The sequence below is a fragment of the Dendrobates tinctorius genome, unplaced genomic scaffold, assembly GCF_039654945.1.
Source record: "Dendrobates tinctorius isolate UK_male_01 unplaced genomic scaffold, ASM3965494v1 ptg000183l, whole genome shotgun sequence".
Classification (NCBI taxonomy): Eukaryota; Metazoa; Chordata; class Amphibia; order Anura; family Dendrobatidae; genus Dendrobates; species Dendrobates tinctorius.
Genome location: NW_027361850.1, coordinates 4357838 through 4381598, shown reverse-complemented (window position 1 = coordinate 4381598; position 23761 = coordinate 4357838).

The following is a 23761-nucleotide window of genomic DNA, read 5'->3' as shown; positions in this document are numbered from 1 at the left end:
CAGCCACCTTGGAGGTTGTCTCCCCGCCCTAATAGGGGACAGGAGCACAAAGAGGTTAAATAACCCTCCCCTTCCTGCTACCTCAGTGTTTTTCCTGTCCCCTATCGGGGCATGAAGAGGTCACAAGGGGCTGCCGTGGCCAGCGAGTGGAACCCCTATGTACTCACGAAGCTGGGCAGCCGAGGTCGGGGCGTTCGCCTCTCCTCCTCCATGTGTTGCTCCCGTCTCCACCGTCGGTGTGACTCGGGACGTTGATCTCCCCTCCCGCGCCCTCTGGGGTAAAGCGGGGTGGTATGGTGCCTGCCGTGGTCCTGCACAGCTCCCCGGCTTCCTCCTTCCTCCCAGCGCTGCATTGGAGCCGCGCGCGCATGCCAGAGGGGGCGGGCAATCGACCGGAAGTAGCTGTGACGCACACTTCCGGTTTGCGGCCCCTGGCGTCCTGTGAGGGGGAAACGTGAGCTGGCACCCAGGGGACCAGGGAAAGGAGGCCAATGGCAGCGGGGGTCAAGCGATGTTCCTCCCCAGGGACGGGGGGAAGGTGGAGCACCCAGGAAATGAATGCAGCAACACCCACAAAAGGGTGCCACAGCTCCAGGTAAGCGCAGTGTGTCTGTGGTGTGTGCAGACATGGATGGTGAGAAGCCCTCGACTGCAGCATCTGCGGAGCCCTGCATTCCCCCTCCTACAGTGAGTAGCAGGGCCGGTCCCTTGCCTGTCAAAAAGTTGGTGGCACAGGTCTGAGTAAGCCTTCTCTTTCTTCTTGCAGGAAGACAAGGCCTCTACCCCTAGAAACTCCCGCAAGTGTGGTATATGTGGTGCCAGGTTTCCTTCTGACTGCAAAAAGAAGTTATGCCAACCTTGTACGCAAAATATCCTGCATACCGAGCAACCCTCCCTGTTTGACAGCCTAAAAACTCTCATTAGGCAGGAGGTTTAGACCTCCATGGCAGCCCAGACCCCAGTGGCCCAGGGCCCTACCCAAAAAAAAGAGGAAAAGGGCACCTATGGGACTCGACTCGGGTTTGGGAAAAGTCCGTTCCTCAGGATCAGTGGATATTTGGGAAAATGAGGGCTCTACGACCACCTCCAGTCATGATACTATTCCTCCTCTGAGGATATGGAGGAGTTAGTCTCCATGGTAAGAAGTACCATGGGAGTGGAGGAGGAGGAGGTCAAGCTCTCAGTCCAGGATGAGATGTTTGGAGGGTTGAAACACAGAGGTAGAAAGGGTTTCCCGGTTCATGAGGTGATACAGGACCTAATAGCTCAGGAGTGGTCCTCCCCCGAGAAGGCACTCACTGTGCCCTCTGAGCTAAAAAATCAGTTTCCCCTAGAGGGTGATAGTTCTATTTGGGAAATCCCTAAGACAGACGTCCAAGTGTCTAAAGTCACTAAGAAGACGTCCTTGCCCTTTGAGGATGCTTCCCAATTGAAGGATCCGATGGATCGCAAAATAGAAAGTAACCTTAAAAAGTCCTTGGAAGCTTCTACGAACCAGCTCAAAGCAAATATTGCATCCACCTGCATAGCCAGATCTTTGTTTTTCTGCCTACGTACGTTGGAAGACCATCTATCGGGGGGTACCCCAAGAGAGGAAATCTTAGACTCCCTGTCAATCCTCCAAATGGCAACAGGTTATTTAGCTGATGCTTCAGGAGAAATGGTATGGGTGGCAGCAAGGTCCCTAGTCCTTTCAAACTCGGCCAGGAGAGCCTTGTGGCTGAAGTCATAGGGTGGCGACATCACCTCCAAGACGAAACTCTGTGCCATCCCCTTCCAGGGGCACCACATATTCGGGCCTGTCCTGGATGATATCCTTGAGAAGGCTTCTGACAAGAATAAGTCACTGCCGGAACAGAAATCCACCAAAAGGCGTTTTTTTCGTCCCTCAAAAGAACAGACCTCTCAGAAGGCATTCAGAGGGAAGGGCAAGATGGGTTGATGGAGCTACCCGAAAGGGGGTAAAGGAAGAAACATCCTTGTGCCCCAACAGCACCAGCCCCCGGAGAAGCAGTGACTCCCGGGTCGGGGGTCGACTCACACAGTTTCTCGCCCAATGGCAGGCCACGAACTCGAACCAGTGGGTCCTGCACAGTATACAATTTGGGCTGAAACTGGAGTTCGAGCACCCCCCCACATGCCCTAAGAATTACTCCGGCACAGTCCCCAAGTTTGCAAAAAGTCCTGTTGCTTCAAATAGAAGAGCTACTACAGGAAGGAGTGGTCTCATATGTACCTCCACAAGAGGTGGGCAGAGGACATTACTCTCGCCTGCTCTTGATAAAGAAACCCTCAGGAAAGCACAGGCTCATCATAAACCTGAAGCCTCTGAACCTCTTCATCAAGTACCGAAGGTTCAAGATGGAGTCGGTGAAATCAGCAATCCCTCTTATGGGACGAGGCTGGCAGATGGCTACAATAGATCTAAGGGACGCGTATTACCACATTCCCATTCATCCAGGTCACCAGAAGTTCCTGAGGTTCACGGTCTCCCACGACCAAGGAATCAGCCACTTCCAGTTCAATGCCCTGCCATTTGGGGTATCCCCGGCACCAAGGGTGTTCACGAAGATCATGAAAGAAGCAATCATCTCCATTTGGCTTCAGGGGATATGCATTGTGCCATATCTAGACGATCTGCTGATTGTCGCTCCATCGGTAACCCGGCTGAGCCAGGATGTATCAAGAACCCTACAGATACTCGAAACCCTAGGGTGGATACCGAATCTCCAGAAGTCGGCACTCTATCCTTCCCCGGGGAAAAAATTCCTGGGGATCCTCTTGGATTCAGAGAAGAGGACGTCCTTTCTCCCCGAGGATCGTCAAGCAGACCTTCGGCAGAGAATAATCCGGTTCAAAGACCAAAGGACACCGACGCTGAGGGACGCCATGTCTATCCTGGGTTCCCTGACAGCGTGCATTCAGGCGGTATCCTGGGCACAAGCTCACAAACGAGTCCTCCAGTCATACATCCTGATAAACGCGAGGAAGTATCCAAACAACCTATCAAAAAGGGTTCCACTTCCAGGACATGTAAAATCGGCCCTCTGGTGGTGGCTGAGTTACCGAAACCTGAGGCGGGGAGTAAGCTGGGATCAGCTTCCTCTAAAAATATTATGTACCGATGCCAGTCTGAGAAGCTGGGGAGCCGTGGTCGAGGATTCATACTTCCAGGGGCAGTGGCCCCAGAACATAAGATCCGGATCTTCGAATCAAAGGGAGTAGACTGCAGTGGAAGAGTCACTCAAGGCCGCATCATCCCTTGTCAAGAACCATCTTGTACGGATATACTCCGACAATGTGACCACGGTGGCATATCTCAGACACCAGGGGGGCACGAGGTACGCCAGTCTAAAGAAGGTAGCAACAAGGATCTTCCTCTGGGCAGAGATGCACCTGTTATCCATTTCCGCGGTACACCTGAAAGGGTCGGAAAACATCCAGGCAGACTTCCTGAGCAGGAAGGACGTCCATCCAGGAGAATGGTGTCTGAACCAAGAGGTCTTCCAGGCTCTAGCCTCGAGATGGGGAGACCCAGAAGTCGACCTATTCGCGAGTACGCAAAATACAAAAGCGGCAACCTATTTCTCCCTCAGTCCCACGTACGGAGCCCAGGGGATGGATGCATTTGCCCATCCATGGGTCTTCAGACTGGCCTATGCCTTTCCCCAATCCTGATGTTGGCAAGAATGTTACAAAAGATCAGAGCAGACGGAGTCACGACAATCCTTGGTGGCTGCTATGTGGCCAGGACGAAGCTGGTACAGCGCTCTGTTGGACATTGCCCAGGAAGGTCCCTTGCTTCTACCCCAAAAGACCGACCTCCTTTTTCAGGGTCCATTGCTACACCCGAACCCAACCAAGTTATGTCTAGCAGCTTGGTTATTGAGGCCAACATTCTGAAGGCCAAATGGTTGTCGGATGAGGTAATCTGGACCCTTCAAAAAAGTAGAAAGCCGGTAACGAATGCAATTTACAATTTACGGCAAAATATGGAAAAAAATTTCCTCCTGGTGCCTTCCGGGGGCCCCTGACCCCACCCATCCAAATATTGCCCAGGTACTAGATTTCCTGCAGAAAGGGTTAGATCTAGGGCTTACTCCAAGTACGTTAAAAGTACAGGTATCTGCCCTTAGTTTTTTTTTACCAAGACCTAGCCAAACACCGCTGGGTCAAGCGATTCATGACCGTGGCAGGCAGAATTCGCCCTTCGCTCCCTAGTCGGGTCCCCCCCGGGATCTAAATTTAGTACTCAATAGCCTGACACAGGCCCCGTTTGAGCCACTGTCAGAAATTCCATTAAAAGTTCTCACACTCAAAACAGTGTTTCTTGCGGCAATCACATCGGCTAGACGGGTGGGGGAGCTACAGGCCCTATCAGTACCGGAACCTTACCTCCTACTCAACTCGGACAGTACAGTACTGCATCTAGACCCCTCTTTTATGCACAAAGTGGTGTCAGACTTTGATAGAAGTCAGGATATCGTGTTGCCCTCATTTTGCCCAAATCCTTTTAATACGAAGGAAGAAAAATGTCATACTTTGGATGTCCGCAGAGTGGTTCTCCACTACCTCGGAGCAACCAAGGATTGGAGAATCGATCAGAACCTATTCCTTCAGTATTCAGGAAGAAATAAGGGGAAGAAAGCAGCAAAGAACACGATAGCAGGTGGGATTAAGCAGTCCATCTCCCTGGCATATTCTTCAAGACATCTCTCTCCTCCCGAGTCATTGAAAGCCCACTCCACTCGATAAATCGCTTCATCCTGGGCAGCAAGAGGAAACACGTCTTCGGTGCAGATATGCAGAGCTGTCACCTGGTCCTCTGTGCACACCTTTACCAGACACTATAGACTGGATTTCAATAGGGATCTGATGTTCAGAAGACGCGTCCTGCAAGCCGTAGTCCCTCCCTAAAAAAAAATGAACGTTGGCATAACTCCAAGGTGGCTGTCATGGAAGGTGACTAGAGAAAATAGAATTAGACTTACCGGTAATTCGGTTTCTAGGAACTTTCCGCGACAGCACTAATTTCCCTCCCTATATAATATGTTTACCTGATGATTCCTGCTCTACTGGCGGTAACTATTCATGCTGGTATATTCAGAAAAAACACTGAGGTAGCAGGAAGGGGAGGGTTATTTAGCCTCTTTGTGTTCCTGTCCCCTATTAGGGCGGGGAGACAACCTCCAAGGTGGCTGTCGTGGATGGTTCCTAGAAACCGAATTACCAGTAAGTCTATTTTTTGGCAAGACACATCAGCTCTATTTTCACAGATGGAAAAATGAAGTATATCAAGGAAAGAACACTGTCCCTACTCTGAAACATGGAGGAGGCTCTGTTATGTTCTGAGGATGCTTTGCTGCATCTGGCACAGGATGTCTAGAATCTGTGTAAGGTACATTGAAATCTCAAGACTATCAAGGGATTCTAGAGAAAAATGTGCTGCCCAGTGTCAGAAAGCTTGGTCTCAGTCGCAGGTCATGGGTCTTGTCACAGGATGATAGCCCAAAACACAGCTAAAAACATGCAAGAATGGCTAAAAGGAAAACATTGGACTATTATGAAGTGGCCTTCTATGAGCCGTGACCTAAATCCTATTGAGCAGTTTGCTATTGAGGAGAGGGCCAAAACACCTGTTGAGAGGTGCAGAAGTCTCATTGACAGTTACAGGAATCGTTTGATTGCAGTGATTGGCTCAATTGTTGTGCAGCAAAATATTAGGTTAAGGGTACCATTATTTCTGTCCAGGCCTATTTCATGAGTTTTATTTTTAAAAAAATTCTGTGGGAGCATGGTCGAAAAGTCATGTCTGACTTTCATTTCTTTATTTTCATAGATTTTTTTTTATTACGTTTGTCAGATTCAAGTTATTTCTGTCACCATTGTGGATTTTTCTGTCATTAAACGAGGGGTACCAACAATTTTGACCACGTGTGTAGAAACTCTTTTTTTATTAACAAGTGTCCTTCAAGCCATCATTCACAGATAATAGACAAGAATAGTGAAAATAGTGGTGAGACCAACTCCCATTGTTTGACTATGTAATCTATTTGCATAGTTTTTCCTCCTGTGTTTTGCAAATCAGCAAACTAGCTGGCCTGGACAATGTGTAAACAGAATATCAGCAAACATCACTAGTCATCCAGAATAACAGCACAATATGTTACATCAAATGTCAAGTTACAAGTAAATATTACAGGTTTATAAGAACAAAACTCTGTGTTTTCTTGACCAACCAGAAAGAAACACAAATTCAAGTCAACATATAAATAACAGTCAATTACTCCTGGCTTTCTGAAAATAGACATCTGGTTAATTAAGATAAAATGCTGTGTCGTCACACAACCTCTCCCAATTTTGTTATTAGAGACTTCTTGATGTTCATAAAACTAATTTTATAACTGGGCTTTCACTATGATAACTAGTTTTGGTGAGTGAGTTGTTTTCCATGGACTTGTCTTCCCACTGGGTGACATGATTTGCAAGAGAATCACAGCCGGCTCTTTGCAAATTTATGCCTCACTGGTAATGCACAGTGAAGTCGACTGTATGCTACCCGACTTCATTATTGCTGCTTTCCTGTGTACAGAAAATGAGGTGGCGAAGAATAGACAAGTGTTTCTCAGTAATGGACATTAATCAGTCCTTAGTTGCATTACTGGAAGAGGAAAAGCAACAGCAGAGGAAAGGACTGATTGGCTCAGCAAGCTGGAGAAGGGAGGGACTAACTGCATTGGAGAACGTGGTTTTTGATGGTCGTTACTGAAGAGTAAGAATGATGATCCAGGACAGGGGCACAGGGTGCACGCTGGCAGTTCTGCAGCTCCATGTGAGAGGACAGTGAGTCCTGGAGCTGCACCACAAACACAAACCAGCCAGATCGCCAGAAGAAGAATCCTGCCTGCCATTCCCAGCCTTAGGCCGGGGTCAGACTAGCATATGGCATCCAATGCGAGAGCATCGGATGCAATATCCTATTGACCCTCCACTCCTGCTCTGCAGGAGCTGAGTGTTATGCATCTGTGCTCCGAACCTCTCGCACAGAGAGGATTGGAGCACAACTGTGGAGGAGGCAGAGAGATTAATTTCTCCATCTCCTCCATTGTTGGGGACAGCATATATCGCACATACTCAGATGATTTCCGAGTGATGTGTAGTACAAAAACTTGGCACGCAAAAGAAAAATTGATTTGACAGTTCCTTTATTGTAAAAGGCATCCAGTTAAATATACTTCTTTTACTTCTTTAAACGTTTTCGGTCATACAATTGACCATCAGAAACAGAATTTTTTCACAGTTGGTTTTAACTAGAATGAGTTTACAAGAAGACAAGACAGTATGGTTAGTGAACAAATAAGTATATAACAAATATCTGAGCAACAGGATGCTGATAATGACCGTATGAACATCATGTAAAGTTTAGACGAAAGGTCGATTACTAGATAAACACTGAAATAGCGAATCCTGAGATAAGGTTCAAGTGAGCTTAGTGAAACTCCACAGGTTCCATGGGCGGTGATAGAGAGTCCGTGCTGTGATGGTATGTAAGGAACATATGTAAAAGACATGCCCTAGGAGGTTGAAAACAAATAACAAGTGTGACACTGGTCAATAAAGGATACAGTGAGATTCGTGGTCGGCTGGTGCTACTGGATGTGCAATACCACATGAAAGGTAATAGCCGACTGGAATGAGTGCCAAGACAGGTATCTGAGAGGAACTGTAATGGAAAATTCCATATATTATTATTAAAGAACCGCTGTCATAAGTAGGCACTATTCAGTACTGGAAAAAAAAAAAGAACAAGACGGTGAGTGACTATGGCACATAAACATAAACATATTGGGCGATGTTATGTGAATGAGGAAGGAGAAAAAGTCCAAAACAGTCAATACTTGGGTATATTCATTAATAATGTGGAGAAACAGACGTCTGGGAAGCAGCAGCTACTGAGGATGAAAGGACACTGAGGATGATAAAAAGAGTATAAATGTGCGTACTGAGATGGGCTGAGGATATGCACGTAATGTGAACTAAATTACCCATTCATGTAGGAAATCACCAGACCCAAGGGTTTGACACCTTGGGTTATACAGGGACCGGTAGATCCAATAATTGGTGTGGGTGTCCAGAAATTTGTACTGCAATTGAAACATGTAGAAGGTATGAGTAGCCCTGAGGACAAAGGATGTGAGGTGAACACTGTATTAAGAAGTGTAAAATCACCTGTAATGTATTCAGGAAACTATCCTGTATTGTTTGTGACAGGCATGAATGTCCACAACTGGGTGCTAAAATTGAAAGAGAAGAAAGCATAAGCAAAAAGGCACTAGTTGGTACAATAGTAGTGCCCTAATGTTGTCTGGGAGAGCTAGAGTCACATGTGATTCTCCAAATGGTCTGTCCTGCCCAGGGAGACACGTGTGTCACAGGGAGAGTGAACGCACTGTTCATGAGAAGCACTGAAGGTGCAGAGGAATAGCGCTGCAAAAAATGAGTAAATGCTGTCAATGTGATAAACTAGAGAACCAGCAAAAAATGAGCTGGATCTCTTAAAAATGTTACCTTGGTCTGTGGCTGGACGCATGTGCTGCTGGTATCAGAGACGCTGTATTGCAGGAAAGTATATCTGGGCATAAGTGGAGAATGATAGCCTATCACGCCTGTCACAAACAATACAGGATAGTTTCCTGAATATATTACAGGTGATTTTACACTTCTTAATACAGTGTTCACCTCACATTCTTTGTCCTCAGGGCTACTCATACCTTCTACATGTTTCAATTGCAGTACAAATTTCTGGACACCCACACCAATTATTGGATCTACCGGTCTCTGTATAACCCAAGGTGTCAAACCCGTGGGTCTGGTGATATCCTACATGAATGGGTAATTTAGTTCACATTACGTGCATATCCTCAGCCCATCTCAGTACACACATTTATACTCTTTTTTATCATCCTCAGTGTCCTTTTTTCCTCACTAGCTGCTGCTTCCCAGACGTCTGTTTCTCCACATTATTAATGAATATACCCAAGTATTGACTGTTTTGGACTTTTTCTCCTTCCTCATTCACATAACATCGCCCAGTATGTTTATGTTTATGTGCCATAGTCACTCACCATCTTGTTCTTTTTTTTTTCCAGTACTGAATAGTGCCTACTTATGACACCGGTTCTTTAATAATAATATATGGAATTTTCCATTACAGTTCCTCTCAGATACCTGTCTTGGCACTCATTCCAGTCGGCTATTACCTTTCATGTGGTATTGCACATCCAGTAGCACCAGCCGACCACGAATCTCACTGTATCACTGTCTCACCAGTGTCACACTTGTTATTTGTTTTCAACCTCCTAGGGCACGTCTTTTACATATGTTCCTTACATACCATCACAGCACAGACTCTCTATCACCGCCCATGGAACCTGTGGAGTTTCACTAAGCTCACTTGAACCTTATCTCAGGATTCGCTATTTCAGTATTTATCTAGTAATCGACCTTTTGTCTAAACTTTACATGATGTTCATACGGTCATTATCAGCATCCTGTTGCTCAGATATTTGTTATATACTTATTTGTTCACTAACCATACTGTCTTGTCTTCTTGTAAACTCATTCTAGTTAAAACCAACTGTGAAAAAATTCTGTTTCTGATGAAGTTAAATTGTATGACCGAAAACGTTTAAAGAAGTATATTTAACAGGATGCCTTTTACAATAAAGGAACTGTCAAATCAATTTTTCTTTTGAGTGCCAAGTTTTTGTACTACATTGTTAGTTGGCTGGATACCTGACTTGTGCACCTCCCTCCTCACTGAGTGCCGTGTTTTTTCTATTTTCCGAGTGATGTGTGTTGTCTCACTTGCACCCATTGGCTTATATGGGTGCGAGTGAGCCGAGACTCGGCCGAGTGTTGGTGACAATCACAGCATGCTGCGATTTCACTCGCACATTGAAAACGGCAGAGAAAAAAAACACTGATGGTACCTGACCCATAGATGAATACTGGTCCGAGTGCTCTGCGATGTTTTATCGAATAGCACTCGTCCATATTCATCGCTAGTGTGACCCCGGCCTTCCAGTGAGTAGCTATGACTGTGAATTGTGGTTCCTTTCGTAAGGTAGTAGTATTACTGTGACTTGCAGTTCCATTCATTAGGGAGCATTACTGGGACTTGTAATTCAATGCTCAATGAGTTATAATGGGACCAGCAATGAATGGGGTTTTGCTCTTACTATGTTATTAAGTTCACCAACGTTTCCTGAAAGCGCGCCAATGTGGCGCCCCCAGGAGTATGGTCGCCACAATGGCATTGCCTTCCTCCAGGGAGGGTGATGTCATGCTTGGAAGCAATGAAGGGTCTCTCTCGCAGTTAACCTATACATGCAACACAGTTCCACTCCAGGCCAGCAGGGGGAACTCTGAACCTGACTTGAGAGGAGGAGTGCTCTCTGAGGGCCAAGAGGAAGGAGTGAGGAGTTAGCGTGAGGAGGGTGAAGAGTGCAGACGTGAGGAAGAGGTGCGGAGATCGAGCAGCGAGGGAAGGCTCATCTCCACCGAAAGCGCATTATCTGGAGCCTGGTCTCCATGGTTGTATGGATACTAATGGTCCAGCAACAGACACCAGTGAAGTAGTAGGCTGTAAATGCACTACTCCCATCTAAGACTTGAGGGCACAACAGCAACTTGGATAGTGAGCCAGGACTTAGGAGTAAGGAGTCCCTGACCCAGGCTACAGCTGTCTGCCATGCAAGTATAGTTCTTGGGAACATCTGACAGGAGGAACTCCAGTGTAACTCGGAACTGGGAGTACTTCACTCAAGTAAGCTCTAGGAAGGAGACTGCACAGCCCATCTGCTGAGAGAGAATCCCTGAGTTGCTTCCAGGCTAACCTGCTCTGGTACCATCTGTAACCAGGACCCTGGACTGCATTTATCAAGTAAAGGTACAGAAATTGCATATCACTGTGTCTTGTCTGCTTCCTACCCTGCCGGCACTGCTAGATCCCTGTGCCAACCATCACTACACTGCCCTGGGACAATAGCTCCACCTGTGGGGAGCTTCAACATCTTTGCTGCACCACAACACCAGTCCCAGAGGATCTGCATGCAGCGTCAGCTTAACATCTCAATTGCCGAACACCACAGGTGGCGCCACAAACTATTCATTCAAACAATTATATTTCACCACTTCAATTCCCCCATTACTTGGGTGCCCAGGGCCAGGGACCGGGTCACCGCTGCTGTGACACATCTCGCTGACATCGGCCCCCTGGGAGGGCGACCCAACTTGGCATCACGAACAGGATTACAGAGCCCGGTATCCCTAGGTCCTGTGTGCCATAGACTATGTTTGTGCCTTAGACTGTGTTGGCGCCATCGCCGCCATTGCCGCGCTGCTTGGCGCGCGTGGGAAAGCAAAAGAGGCAGGCCTTCGTGGGCGGAGCCCCTCAGAGAGCGCAAAGCAGTGAGGTCCCGCGCGGGAAGAGAGAAAAGCGCGCGAGACGTGGGAGGAGCTGAGGCCTAGAGCCCGGAGCATCCGGCCTGCGAAGCGGCCGCCGGTAAGCTCACACAACCCCCGGTTCTGGCTAACGTTAACTAGGGGGGAAGAGAATGTCTGCGCCACACAGCAATGCAGCGGCAGACGCCGCCGCCAACCGCTCAGTGCCGCAAGATGATGGATCCAATGTGGCTGCGGCTCCGGTAGCACCCGCCGCAGTGGTCCCCATAATGCCGCTGTCTATGCCCTACATACCGGGAGCGGCCTGGCTACCGCAGTACTCAGGTGAGTCTCATACCCTGAGTGAATTTAAAGAGAGACTGTGCAGTTTGTTTGAGGTGTATCCTCTATCTGAAAGCCAGAAAGTGAACATCCTTATTGGGCAGCTAACAGGTGCAGTACAGAGAGAAGTAAAAGCCTGGCAGGACACTGACAAAGAGACTGTTAAGAAAATCCTGGCTAAGCTAAGGAGCACCTTTGACACACGCACTGCCGCAGAGATCAAGATGAGGTTCTTTGGCTGTAAGCAGAAAGCGCAGGACAGTATAAGGGACTATGCTCTCAACCTGCAGGAGGCGCTTCGAGCAGTTAAGCAAATTGTTCCTGATAGTGTGAAGGAAGAAGATAAACTGTTAAAGGAGCAGTTCATTGAGGGACTCCTATCCAGTACCCACCGGGGACAGCTGCGCATCATAACCCTGCAAAACCCTGATCTGGACTTTGCTGATTTTAAGGACAGAGCTATTCGGGTACTGCAGGAACCCACTGTCAGTCGCCCAGCGCCCCCTAGGCGCCCAGCGATCACCTACCACCAGGAAGCAACATCTTTCCCTTCCATCCCTGTGGAGGCTGATGCCCAGACTCTGGATAAAGACCCAGCTGATGATCTATGTCTACAGGTCCAGGAATTGACCAAAGGAATGGCTGCCCTTACTAAAACTGTGCAGTCCCTTCAGGTATCCTCCAAGGAGAAGATCCAGCTTGCCTCCAGTCCAGAGGATGTCCCGTGGCTCCGGAAGAAGAGGATTCCGCCTCTCCGAGGGAGAACCAACGATCGCTATGACCCGGACGGACGTCCCATCTGTCGTAACTGCCACAGGACAGGCCACATCCCCAGGTTCTGTCATTTAAACGAGCAACCCCTGGGGCAGAGGGCCAACCCCCAGGAATAGGATCCCCAGGCCCAAAGAACTGGAGAACCAAGTATGTTGGAGGGAGACCAGTCCTTCCAGTGGTGATTGACGGCATCCCCATGAACGCTTTGCTGGACACTGGCTCCCAGGTGACCACTATGCCCTATATCCTCTACAAGCGGTATTGGGCTGACTCTGAACTCACCCATGGCCCAACTGATGAAGTAACAGTAGTTGCCGGTAATGGTCAGTCTTTATCACAAGTGGGATGTAAAGAAATTACTGATAAAGTGGGGAGGATGGAGTTGAAATCTCAAGGTCTTATAGTTGTGGATATTGATCGATGTGAATGTAATCCCATGATGACTCTTGGTACAAATGTAATTGAAAATTGTCTTTCCGAGGTTATTACAACAAATATGAACCTAGCACTCAACTTAAAGATATTTGTAAGGCGGTTTATTGTAACCGCCTTACAAATACCTTTAAGTTGAGTGCTAGGTTCATATTTGTTGCTTTAACGGTTTAGGAACCTAACCTTAGCACCATCTTGAGTTGTGCTCACGGTGTTCTTTCTTTCCGAGGTTATTGTCTTGTTGCAACAGGTGGCTGAGACTGCTGGTTCCGGTGAACAACGAGTCCTGCAGAAGGAGATCAAGGCCCTGATGCAAAGGCAACAGGTAGAACTCTCTGGCGGAGAAATTGGCAGCGTCAGAGTGAGTGATGCTTTCCCCATTGCAATACTCCCAGATGTGAAATGTTGATTTGGTGTCGGGCAGCTATAGGACTCAGAGGAAAAGATTACCAGGCATTGGTAGAACCAGTATATTCTGACAGCAGGCCCACTGTCCTGACAGCCAGAGGGGTGGTTGATGTACGTAAAGGGAGAGTACCTATACGCCTTTTGAATTGTGAGGAGGAGGAGGCCACTGTTATGAGTTCATTTTCTCCTTCACCTCTGATGTCTGATGAACTCCCTCTGCTGGTGAAAGGAGGTAGTGAAATTGATCTGGATGGGAAGAACCTGTCATCTGAACAGGTGGAGTGTGATTAGACATCCGGAATTTCTGAGTGGATATAAGGCAGCCGACGCCCTGCAGGGTTGCTGGCGATCCTTTCTGCTCTGAGCTCTGGCATCCAGTTTAGTTCCTGTCTACTAAAAGCTAAGTTTTTGCTCTGCTATTTTTCCATGAGATTTTGTCTGTTTACTTAGTGTTTGTGTTCAGCCTGCCCTGGCTGGGACGGGCTGAACTCCATTTTTGTCTCTGATCAGTTGTTCTCTTTGCTCTGTCTTCAGAATATACCTGAGTGCTGATATAGAGATTTTGAAGTTTAGTGACTTCAGGGCCTTTTCTATCAGACGTGTTGGACATTATTTTTGGCAGGGTTTTTGCGTGATTGCAGCCAGCATCTTTTCTGTCCTTTCCTATCTAGTTAGTTGGGCCCTATCATTTGCTCAGCCTGTCTTTCTGTCTGCGTTTGTGTTTTCATCTGTTTTTCAACGACAATACATGTTGGGGGCTGTCTATTGCTTTGGGGTCTGCTCTGGGGCAGTTTAAATTTCCCCTTTCTTTCCTTAGGCTTATTTAGCTCTCCGGCTGTGACGAGGGGTCTAGGGCACTGTAGGAAACCCCCACGGCTACTGTTAGTTGTGGTGAATAGGATCAGGGGTCTGCAATACTACTACTCAATAGTAGGAAAGAATTGTAAAAAAAAAAAAAAAAAAAAGTGTCAGAATTTTTTTTTTGTGTATATTTTTTCCTCTATTTCTCTGAGGCCGTAGGGGGAATTTTTTCTCAGTGGAGATTAAGCAATTGTCTGATCACGTGGAGCAGCTCACTGCTGAAGTGCGGGGAATTTCCACCTATCTTGCTCATTCAGATGCTGCTGAACCAAAGATTCCTACTCCTGATGTATTTTTGGGGGATCGGTCTAAATTTTTGAATTTTAAGAATAATTGTAAATTATTTTTTGCCTTGAAGCCTAACTCATCGGGGAGCTCTGCGCAACAGGTTAAAATTGTCATCTTTTTGCTGCGCGGCGATCCCCAGGATTGGGCGTTTTCTTTAAAACCTGATGATCCTATTCTAACAAAAGTGAATGCATTTTTTCAAGCCTTGGGGTTGTTGTATGATGAACCTAATGCTATTGATCAGGCTGAAAAGGCCCTGTTGGCATTGAGCCAGGGTCAGGATTCTGCAGAGTTGTACTGTCAAAAATTCCGAAAGTGGGCGGTCCTTACTACCTGGAATGATGGTGCCTTGGCAGCTCTCTTTCGGAAGGGTTTGTCAGAAACCGTAAAAGATACTATGGTGGGATTTCCTGTTCCCTCTGGTCTTGACAATTCTATGTCATTAGCCATTCAGGTTGCCACCTGTTGAACAAATGTCTGAAACTATGCAATGTGATGGAGTTTTGTCTAGGGCGCAACGTCAGGAGTTCAGAAGGCGTAATAAGCTGTGTTTTTTCTGTGGAGATGCCTTTCATATTATTTCTGTGTGCCCTAAACAAGAGAAACGTTTTGCACACACATTTGCTGTGGGTGGTGTTCAACCTAAGTTTCTTCTGGCAATTACTCTGATCTGCTCCCTGTCCACATTTTCCGCTAAGGCTTTTGTGGATTCGGGAGCAGCTCTGAACCTGATGGACTTGGATTTTGCTATACGTTGTGGGTTTCCTATGACACCTCTGCGGACGCCTATCCCTTTGAGGGGTATTGATGCTACTCCTTTGGCGAAGAATAAACCTCAGTTTTGGACCCAGGTGATCATGCGGGTCGCCCCAGGCCATCAAGAAAATTGCAGATTTTTGGTGTTGCATAATTTGCATGATACCATTGTTCTGGGGTTTCCCTGGTTGCAAATCCATAATCCAGTTTTGGATTGGAAATCTTTGACTGTGGTGAGTTGGGGTTGTCGGTGTGCCCTTAGTGACACCTCCTGTTTTCTCCACCTCTCCCCAGTCGCATGATGTTCCTGACTATTTGGATGATTTTTATGATGTATTTAGTGAGAATGAGTCTGCGTCTTTGCCTCCTCATAGGAGTTATGACTGTGCAATTGAGCTGAGCCCTGGGTGTAAATTTCCCAAGGGTCGACTTTTCAATTTATCTATACCCGAGCACGAGGCTATGTGATCCTATATTAAGGAGTCGTTGGAGAAGGGTCATATTAGACCATCCTCTTCACCCTTAGGTGCTGTTTTTTTTTTTTCGTGGCCAAGAAAGATGGTTCATTAAGGCCTTGTTTTGACTATCGTTCCCTCAACAAAATTACTGTTAAATATCAGTATCCATTACCCCTGATTTCTGATCTATTCTCCAGAGTTAAAGGTGCTTGCTGGTTTACCAAGCTTGACCTCAGGGGGGCGTATAATCTTATTCGCATTAAGCATGGGGATGAGTGGAAGACGGCGTTTAATACTCCGGAGGGACATTTTGAGTACCTGGTGATGCCTTTTGGGCTCACTAATGCCCCTTCTGTCTTCCAGTGCTTCATGAATGATATTTTCCGAGACTTTGTGGATAAATTTTTGATCATCTATCTGGATGATATTTTGATCTTTTCCAGGGATTGGGACTCTCATGTGGAACATGTTCGGACTGTGTTCCGGATTTTGAGGGAGAATTCCCTGTATGTCAAGCGATCGAAATGCCTTTTTGGGGTACAGAGGATTTGATTTTTGGGATTTATTTTGTCTCCGTCAACTATTGAAATGGACCCGGCCAAGGTACAGGCCATTTATGATTGGGTTCAGCTCACTTCTTTGAAGGCCCTCCAGAAGTTTTTGGGTTTTGCTAATTTTTGTCGTAAATTTATAGCTAATTTTTCTGGTATTGCCAAACCATTGACTGATTTGACTAAGAAGGGTGCTGATGTGCAGAATTGGTCTCCGGAGGCTGTTTCTTCCTTTCAGGAGCTGAAGCGAAGGTTCACTTCTGCTCCGGTCTTGCGGCAACCTGATGTCTCACTCCCGTTTCAGGTAGAGGTGGACGCTTCTGAGATTGGTGCAGGAGCTGTTTTGTCCCAAAAGGATCCTGTAACATCTAAAATGAATCCCTGTGCTTTCTTTTCCTGAAAGTTCTCCCCATCCGAACGTAACTATTATGTGGGGAATCGGGAACTGTTAGCCATAAAATGGGCATTTGAGGAGTGGAGACATTGGTTGGAGGGAGCTAAACATCAAGTCGTGGTCCTTACTGACCACAAGAATTTGATTTACCTGGAGTCGGCCAGACACTTGAATCCTAGACAGGCTAGGTGGGCCTTGTTTTTCACCCGTTTTGATTTTGTGGTCTCTTTTCTTCCGGGCACTAAGAATGTCAAGGCAGACGCCCTCTCTAGGAGTTTCTTTGCTGATTCTCCTATTGTGACCAAGCCTGCTACCATCTTAGGTGAGGGGGTAGTTCTTTCTGCCATCTCGCCCGATTTGAGACGTGCTCTGGAAGAGTTTCAGGAGGACAAACCTGAGTGTTGTCCCATTGGAAAATTGTATGCTCCTGACCAGTGGAGGAAGAGAGTAATGACTGAAGTTCATTGCTCCGCAATGGCTGGTCATCCAGGTATTTTTGGTACTGGAGATTTGGTGAGTCAGTCTTTTTGGTGGCCCGCCTTGTCTCGTGATGTCAGGAATTTTGTGCAGTCCTGTGGGACTTACTCCCGGTCTAGACCTTGTTCTCTCTCTACTGGGTTGTTGATGCCTTTGCCGGTCCCCAGGAGGCCATGGACCCATATTTCAATGGATTTTATCTCTGATATGCCTGTCTCTCAGAGAATGACTGTTATTTGGGTGATTTGTGATAGATTCTGTAAGATGGTCCATCTTGTACCACTCCCTAAGTTGCCATCTTCCTCAGAGTTGGTGCCCTTGTTTTTGCAACAGGTGGTTCGCTTGCACGGGATTCCTGAGAACATTATATCTGACAGAGGAGTTCAGTTTGTTTCTAGATTTTGCAGGACTTTCTTTTCCAAGCTGGGAATTCAGTTGTCCTTCTCCTCTGCATTTCACCCTCAGACGAATGGGCAGACGAAGAGAACAAACCAGACTTTGGAGTCGTATTTGAGATGTTTTATTTCTGCTGATCAGGATGATTGGGTTTCATTTTTGCCCTTGGCCGAATTTGCTTTAAATAATAGAGCTAGTTCTGCCACTTTGATGTCACCTTTTTTCTGCAACTTTGGGTTTCATCCTCGATTCTCTTCAGGGCAGGTGGAGTCTTCTGCCTGCCCAGGTGTTGACACTGTGGTGGAGAGAATGCACCAGATCTGGGACCAAGTGGTGATAAGTTGTCTCTCTCCCAGGAAAAGGCCCAGCGGTTTTCCAACAGGCATAGGACCATTGGTCCCCGGTTTAAGGTGGGTGATATGGTTTGGTTGTCATCAAAGAATATCTCTATGAAGGTGGCTTCTCCAAAGTTTAAACCTAGATTTATTGGACCTTACAAGATTTTGGAGATTCTTAATCCAGTCTCTTTTCGATTGGCTCTTCCTGGTACATTCAAGATCCATAACGTGTTTCATAAGTCTCTGTTAAAGAGGTTTGTTGAGCCAGTAGTTCCTGTGGTGGCACCTCCTGACCCTGTATTGGTTGAAGGTAATATGGAATATGAGGTTGAGAAGATACTGGACTCTCGTCTGGCTAGACAGAGACTCCAATATTTGGTTAAATGGAAGGGTTATGGCCAGGAGGATAATTCTTGGGTCTCTGCATCCGATATTCATGCCGAAATATTGGTTCGTGCTTTTCATCGGGCCCATCCTGATCGCCCTGGTGGCGTGGATGAGGGTTCGGTGACCCCTCCTTAAGGGGGAGGTACTGTTATGAGTTCATTTTCTCCTTCACCTCTGATGTCTGATGAACTCCCTCTGCTGGTGAAAGGAGGTAGTGAAATTGATCTGGATGGGAAGAACCTGTCATCTGAACAGGTGGAGAGTGATTGGACATCCGGAATTTCTGAGTGGATATAAGGCAGCCGACGCCCTGCAGGGTTGCTGGCGATCCTTTCTGCTCTGAGCTCTGGCATCCAGTTTAGTTCCTGTCTAGTAAAAGCTACGTTTTTGCTCTGCTATTTTTCCATGAGATTTTGTCTGTTTACTTAGTATTTGTGTTCAGCCTGCCCTGGTTGGGACGGGCTGAACTTCATTTTTGTCTCTGATCAGTTTATCTCTTTGCTCTGTCTTCAGAATATACCTGAGTGCTGATATAGAGATTTTGAAGTCTAGTGACTTCAGGGCCTTTTCTATCAGACGTGTTGGACATTATTTTTGGCAGGGTCTTTTGCGTGATTGCAGCCAGCATCTTTTCTGTCCTTTCCTATCTAGTTAATTGGGCCCTATCATTTGCTCAGCCTGTCTTTCTGTCTGTGTTTGTGTTTTCATCTGTTTTTCAGTGACAATACATGTTGGGGGCAGTCTATTGCTTTGGGGTCTGCTCTGGGGCAGTTTAGATTTCCCCTTTCTTTCCTTAGGCTTATTTAGCTCTCCGGCTGTGACGAGGGGTCTAGGGCACCGTATGAACCCCCCACGGCTACTGTTAGTTGTGGTGAATAGGATCAGGGGTTTGCAATCCGCTTGCTACCAACCTCTCCGGTTATCTGGACTTAGCATGTGTTTTTGTTTTTTCCTCCTCCGGTGACTCGTTCATAACAGGCCACAATACCTCGGTACGCCACAGTTGCTAAGCTGCTCACTGTCAGTAATAATGCAATGCAGGCAGCAGAGCCCTTGGTCTTATCCGACCAGGTGGAGGACAATGGCTCTGGAAAGCAGCTAGAAGAGTGGTGCCAGCAACTGCAGGTGCGGACTGACTCTACACATTCATACCAGAAAAATGGGATTTACAGGGTCACCCAGGAATATGAGCGGGTATTCAGTAAACTCCCCCTAGATTTTGGGAAGGCAAAAGGGGTTCAACATCATATCCCCACTGGAGATCATCCACCCATAAAAGAAAGGTACCGGCCTATACCCCCAACACAATACCAATGTGCTAAAGGGATGTTGAGAGAGATGAAGGAAGCAGGGGTTATCAGAGACAATTGTAGCCCCTGGGGAGCTCCAATAGTTTTTGTAAAGAAAAAGGATGGTATCATGAGAATGTGTGTTGATTACAGGAAAATTAACAGCATTACACATAAAGATGCCTACCCATTACCCAGAATTGAAGAGTCCTTAGCTGCACTTAAAACTGCTAAGTACTTTTCCACCTTGGATCTCACTAGTGGGTATTGGCAGGTTCCCGTGGCAGAGGCAGACAAGGAGAAAACAGCTTTTACCACCCCAATGGGTCTCTTTGAGTTCAACCATATGCCATTCGGGCTCTGCACCGCCCCAGGAACATTTCAACGGCTGATGGAGTGCTGCCTGGGACACAAGAACTTTGAGACAGTCCTGTTGTACCTTGATGATGTCATTGTTTTCTCCAAGACTTATGAAGACCATCTGGAGCACCTGGCTGAGGTGTTTGAAGCCTTGTCCAACTTTGGCCTGAAGGTGAAGCCTTCCAAATGCCATCTCCTGAAGCCCAAGGTACAGTACCTCGGTCATGTAGTGAGTGCAGAAGGTGTGGCACCAGATCCTGACAAAGTCACAGTCATCCGGGACTGGCCGAAGCCCAGCAACCTCCATGAAGTTCGCCAATTCCTCGGGTTGGTAGGCTACTACCGAAGATTCATCAAAGGATTCACTGAAATAGCCACTCCTATGCAAAATCTTCTGGTGGGGCAGTCCAAGAAAGCCAAACAGAAGAATTCCACATTTAAATGGACAGAGGAGTTGGAGAGGTCCTTCACCCAACTGAAGATGGCTCTCACAGGAAATGAAGTACTGGCCTACCCAGATCATGACCAGCCCTTTGTGTTGTATACTGATGTGTTGTGAGTTCATTTTCCCCTTCGTCACTGAGGTCTGGTGAACTCCCTGTTCTGGTAAAGGAAGGTAGTGAGCCTGATTATCAGGCACCTGAGCCTAAAGAGGATGACTGGCTGAGTGGAGTCACGGACTGGATATAAGGCTGCCGACGCCCTTCTGCCCTGCGGGTGATTTCTCTGTGGCCTTCTAGGACACTAGTCTGATTGCTGCTCCTCTAAAGCTAAGTTTTCTGCTTCGCCTGTTAGCATATGTTTTTTTTATTTTTGTTTTCCTTGCTTTTCTGGATTCTACCATTCCCTGCTGGGGTGAGCTGAATATCCTTTTGCTGGTTGCTCTGTCTTCAGAATATTCCTGAGTACTGACATAGCTTTTTGAAGCCTAGCGTCTTCAGGGCCTTTTTCACTGTCAGTCTGTTGGCTCTTATTTTCATAGGGTTTTTCACGGATTGCAGACAGCAGCCTTCCTGTCCTTTCCTATCCAGTTAGCTTGGGCCCCGTCTTTGCTCAGTCTATCTTTCTGTCTGTGTTAGTGTTTTCATCTTGCTTCACCGTCATTATATGTTGGGGGCTGCCTATTGCTTTGGGGTCTGCTCTGGGGCAGTTTAGATTTCCCCTTTCTTTCTTTAGGCCTATTTAATTCTCCGGCTGTGATCGAGGGGTCTAGGACATCGTAGGAACCCCCCACGGCTACTGCTAGTTGTGTTGATAGGTTCAGGGGTCTGCAATCCGATAGCTGCCAACCTCTCTGGTTTTCTGGACTTAGCTTGCATTTCTGTTTTTGCCACCTACGGTGACTCAATCACAACAGAATCACCCGCCATACCGCAGATCCTAGGGTACTCAATAGCAGGAAAGAATTGTGTTTAAAAAAAAAAAAAAAAAAAAAAAAAAGGGTGTGTGTATATTCTTTCCTCTATATCTCTGAGGCCGTAGGGGTAATTTTTTTTTTCTCTCAATGGAGATAAAGCAATTGTCTGATCGTGTGGAGCAGCTCGCTGCGGAAGTGCGGGGAATTTCCGCCTACCTTGCTCGTTCGCATGCTGTTGAACCAAAGATCACTACACCTGATGTATTTTTTGGGGATCGATCTAAATTTTTGAGTTTCAAAAATAATAGTAAATTATTTTTTGCCTTGAAGCCTAACTCGTCAGGGAGCTCCGCGCAGCAGGTTAAAATTGTCATCTCTTTGCTGCGTGGCGATCCCCAGGATTGGGCGTTTTCTTTGAAACCAGATGATCCTATTCTGACTAATGTGAACGCATTCTTTCAAGCTTTGGAGTTGTTGTATAACGAATCTAATGCTATTGATCAGGCTGAAAAGACCCTGTTGGCATTGAACCAGGGTCGAGATTCTGCAGAGTTGTATTGTCAAAAGTTCCGAAAGTGGGCGGTCCTTACTACCTGGAATGATAATGCCTTGGCTGCTCTCTTTCGGAAGGGTTTGTCAGAAGCCGTAAAAGATACTATGGTGGGATTTCCTGTTCCCTCTGGTCTTGACGATTCTATGTCATTAGCCATTCAGGTTGATCGGCGTTTACATGAACGCAGGATTGCACGAGAGGTGTTGCCACCGGTTGAACAGACGTCTGAACCTATGCAATGTGATAGAGTTTTGTCTAAGGCGCAACGTCAGGAGTTCAGAAGGCGTAATAAGCTGTGTTTTTTCTGTGGAGATGCCTCACATATTATTTCTGTTTGTCCTAAACGAGAGAAACGCTTTGCACACACGTTTTCTGTTGGTGGTGTTCAAACTAAGTTTCTTCTGGCAATTACTCTGATCTGCTCCCTGTCCACATTTTCCGCCAAGGCTTTTGTGGATTCGGGAGCAGCGCTAAACCTAATGGACTTGGATTTTGCTAAACGTTGTGGATTTTTAGATGACACCTCTGCAGACGCCTATCCCTTTGAGGGGGATTGATGCTACTCCTTTGGCTAAAAATAAACCTCAGTTTTGGACCCAGGTGGTAATGCGGGTCGCCCCAGACCATCAAGAAAATTGCAGATTTTTGGTGTTGCATGGTCTGCATGATGCCGTTGTTCTGGGGTTTCCCTGGTTGCAAATTCATAATCCAGTTTTGGATTGGAAATCTGTGTCTGTGGTGAGTTGGGGTTGTCGGTGTGCCTTTAGTGAGGCTCCGGTTTTTTCCACCTCTCCTCAGTCGCATGATGTTCCAGACTATTTGGCGGACTTTTATGATGTATTTAATGAGAATGAGTCTGCGTCCTTGCCTCCTCATAGGAGTTATGACTGTGCAATTGAACTAAGCCCGGGGTGTAAATTTCCCAAGGGTCGGCTCTTCAATTTATCTGTACCCGAGCACGAGGCTATGCGGTCCTATATTAAGGAGGCGTTGGAGAAGGGTCATATCAGACCATCCTCTTCACCCTTAGGAGCCGTTTTTTTTTTGGTGGCCAAAAAGGATGGTTCTTTAAGGCCTTGTATTGATTATCGTGCCCTCAATAAAATTACTATTAAATATCAGTATCCGTTACCCCTGATTTCGGATCTATTCTCTAGAGTTAGAGGTGCTTGCTGGTTTACCAAGCTTGACCTCAGGGGGCGTATAATCTTATCCGCATTAAGCAGGGGGATGAATGGAAGACGGCGTTTAATACTCCTGAGGGACATTTTGAGTACCTGGTGATGCCTTTTGGGCTCACTAATGCCCCTTCTGTCTTCCAGTGCTTCATGAACGATATTTTCCGAGACTTTGTCGATAAATTTTTGATTATCTATCTGGATGATATTTTGATCTTCTCCAAGGATTGGGATTCTCATGTGGAACATATTCGGACTGTGTTCCGGATCTTGAGGGAGAATTCCCTGTATGTCAAAGGATCGAAATGCCTTTTTGGAGTACAGAGGATTTCATTTTTGGGATTTATTTTGTCTCCGTCAACTATTGAAATGGACCCGGCCAAGGTACTGGCCATTTATGATTGGGTTCAGCCCACTTCTTTGAAGGCCCTCCAGAAGTTTTTGGGTTTTGCTAATTTTTATCGGAAATTTATAGCAAAATTTTCTAGTATTGCCAAGCCATTGACTGATCTGACTAAGAAGGGTGCTGATGTGTTGAATTGGTCTCCGGAGGCTGTTTCTTCCTTTCAGGAGCTGAAGCGAAGATTTACCTCCGCCCCGGTTTTGCGGCAACCTGATGTCTCACTCCCGTTCCAGGTAGAGGTGGATGCTTCTGAGATTGGTGCAGGAGCTGTTTTGTCCCAAAAGGATCCTGTAACATCTAAAATGAATCCCTGT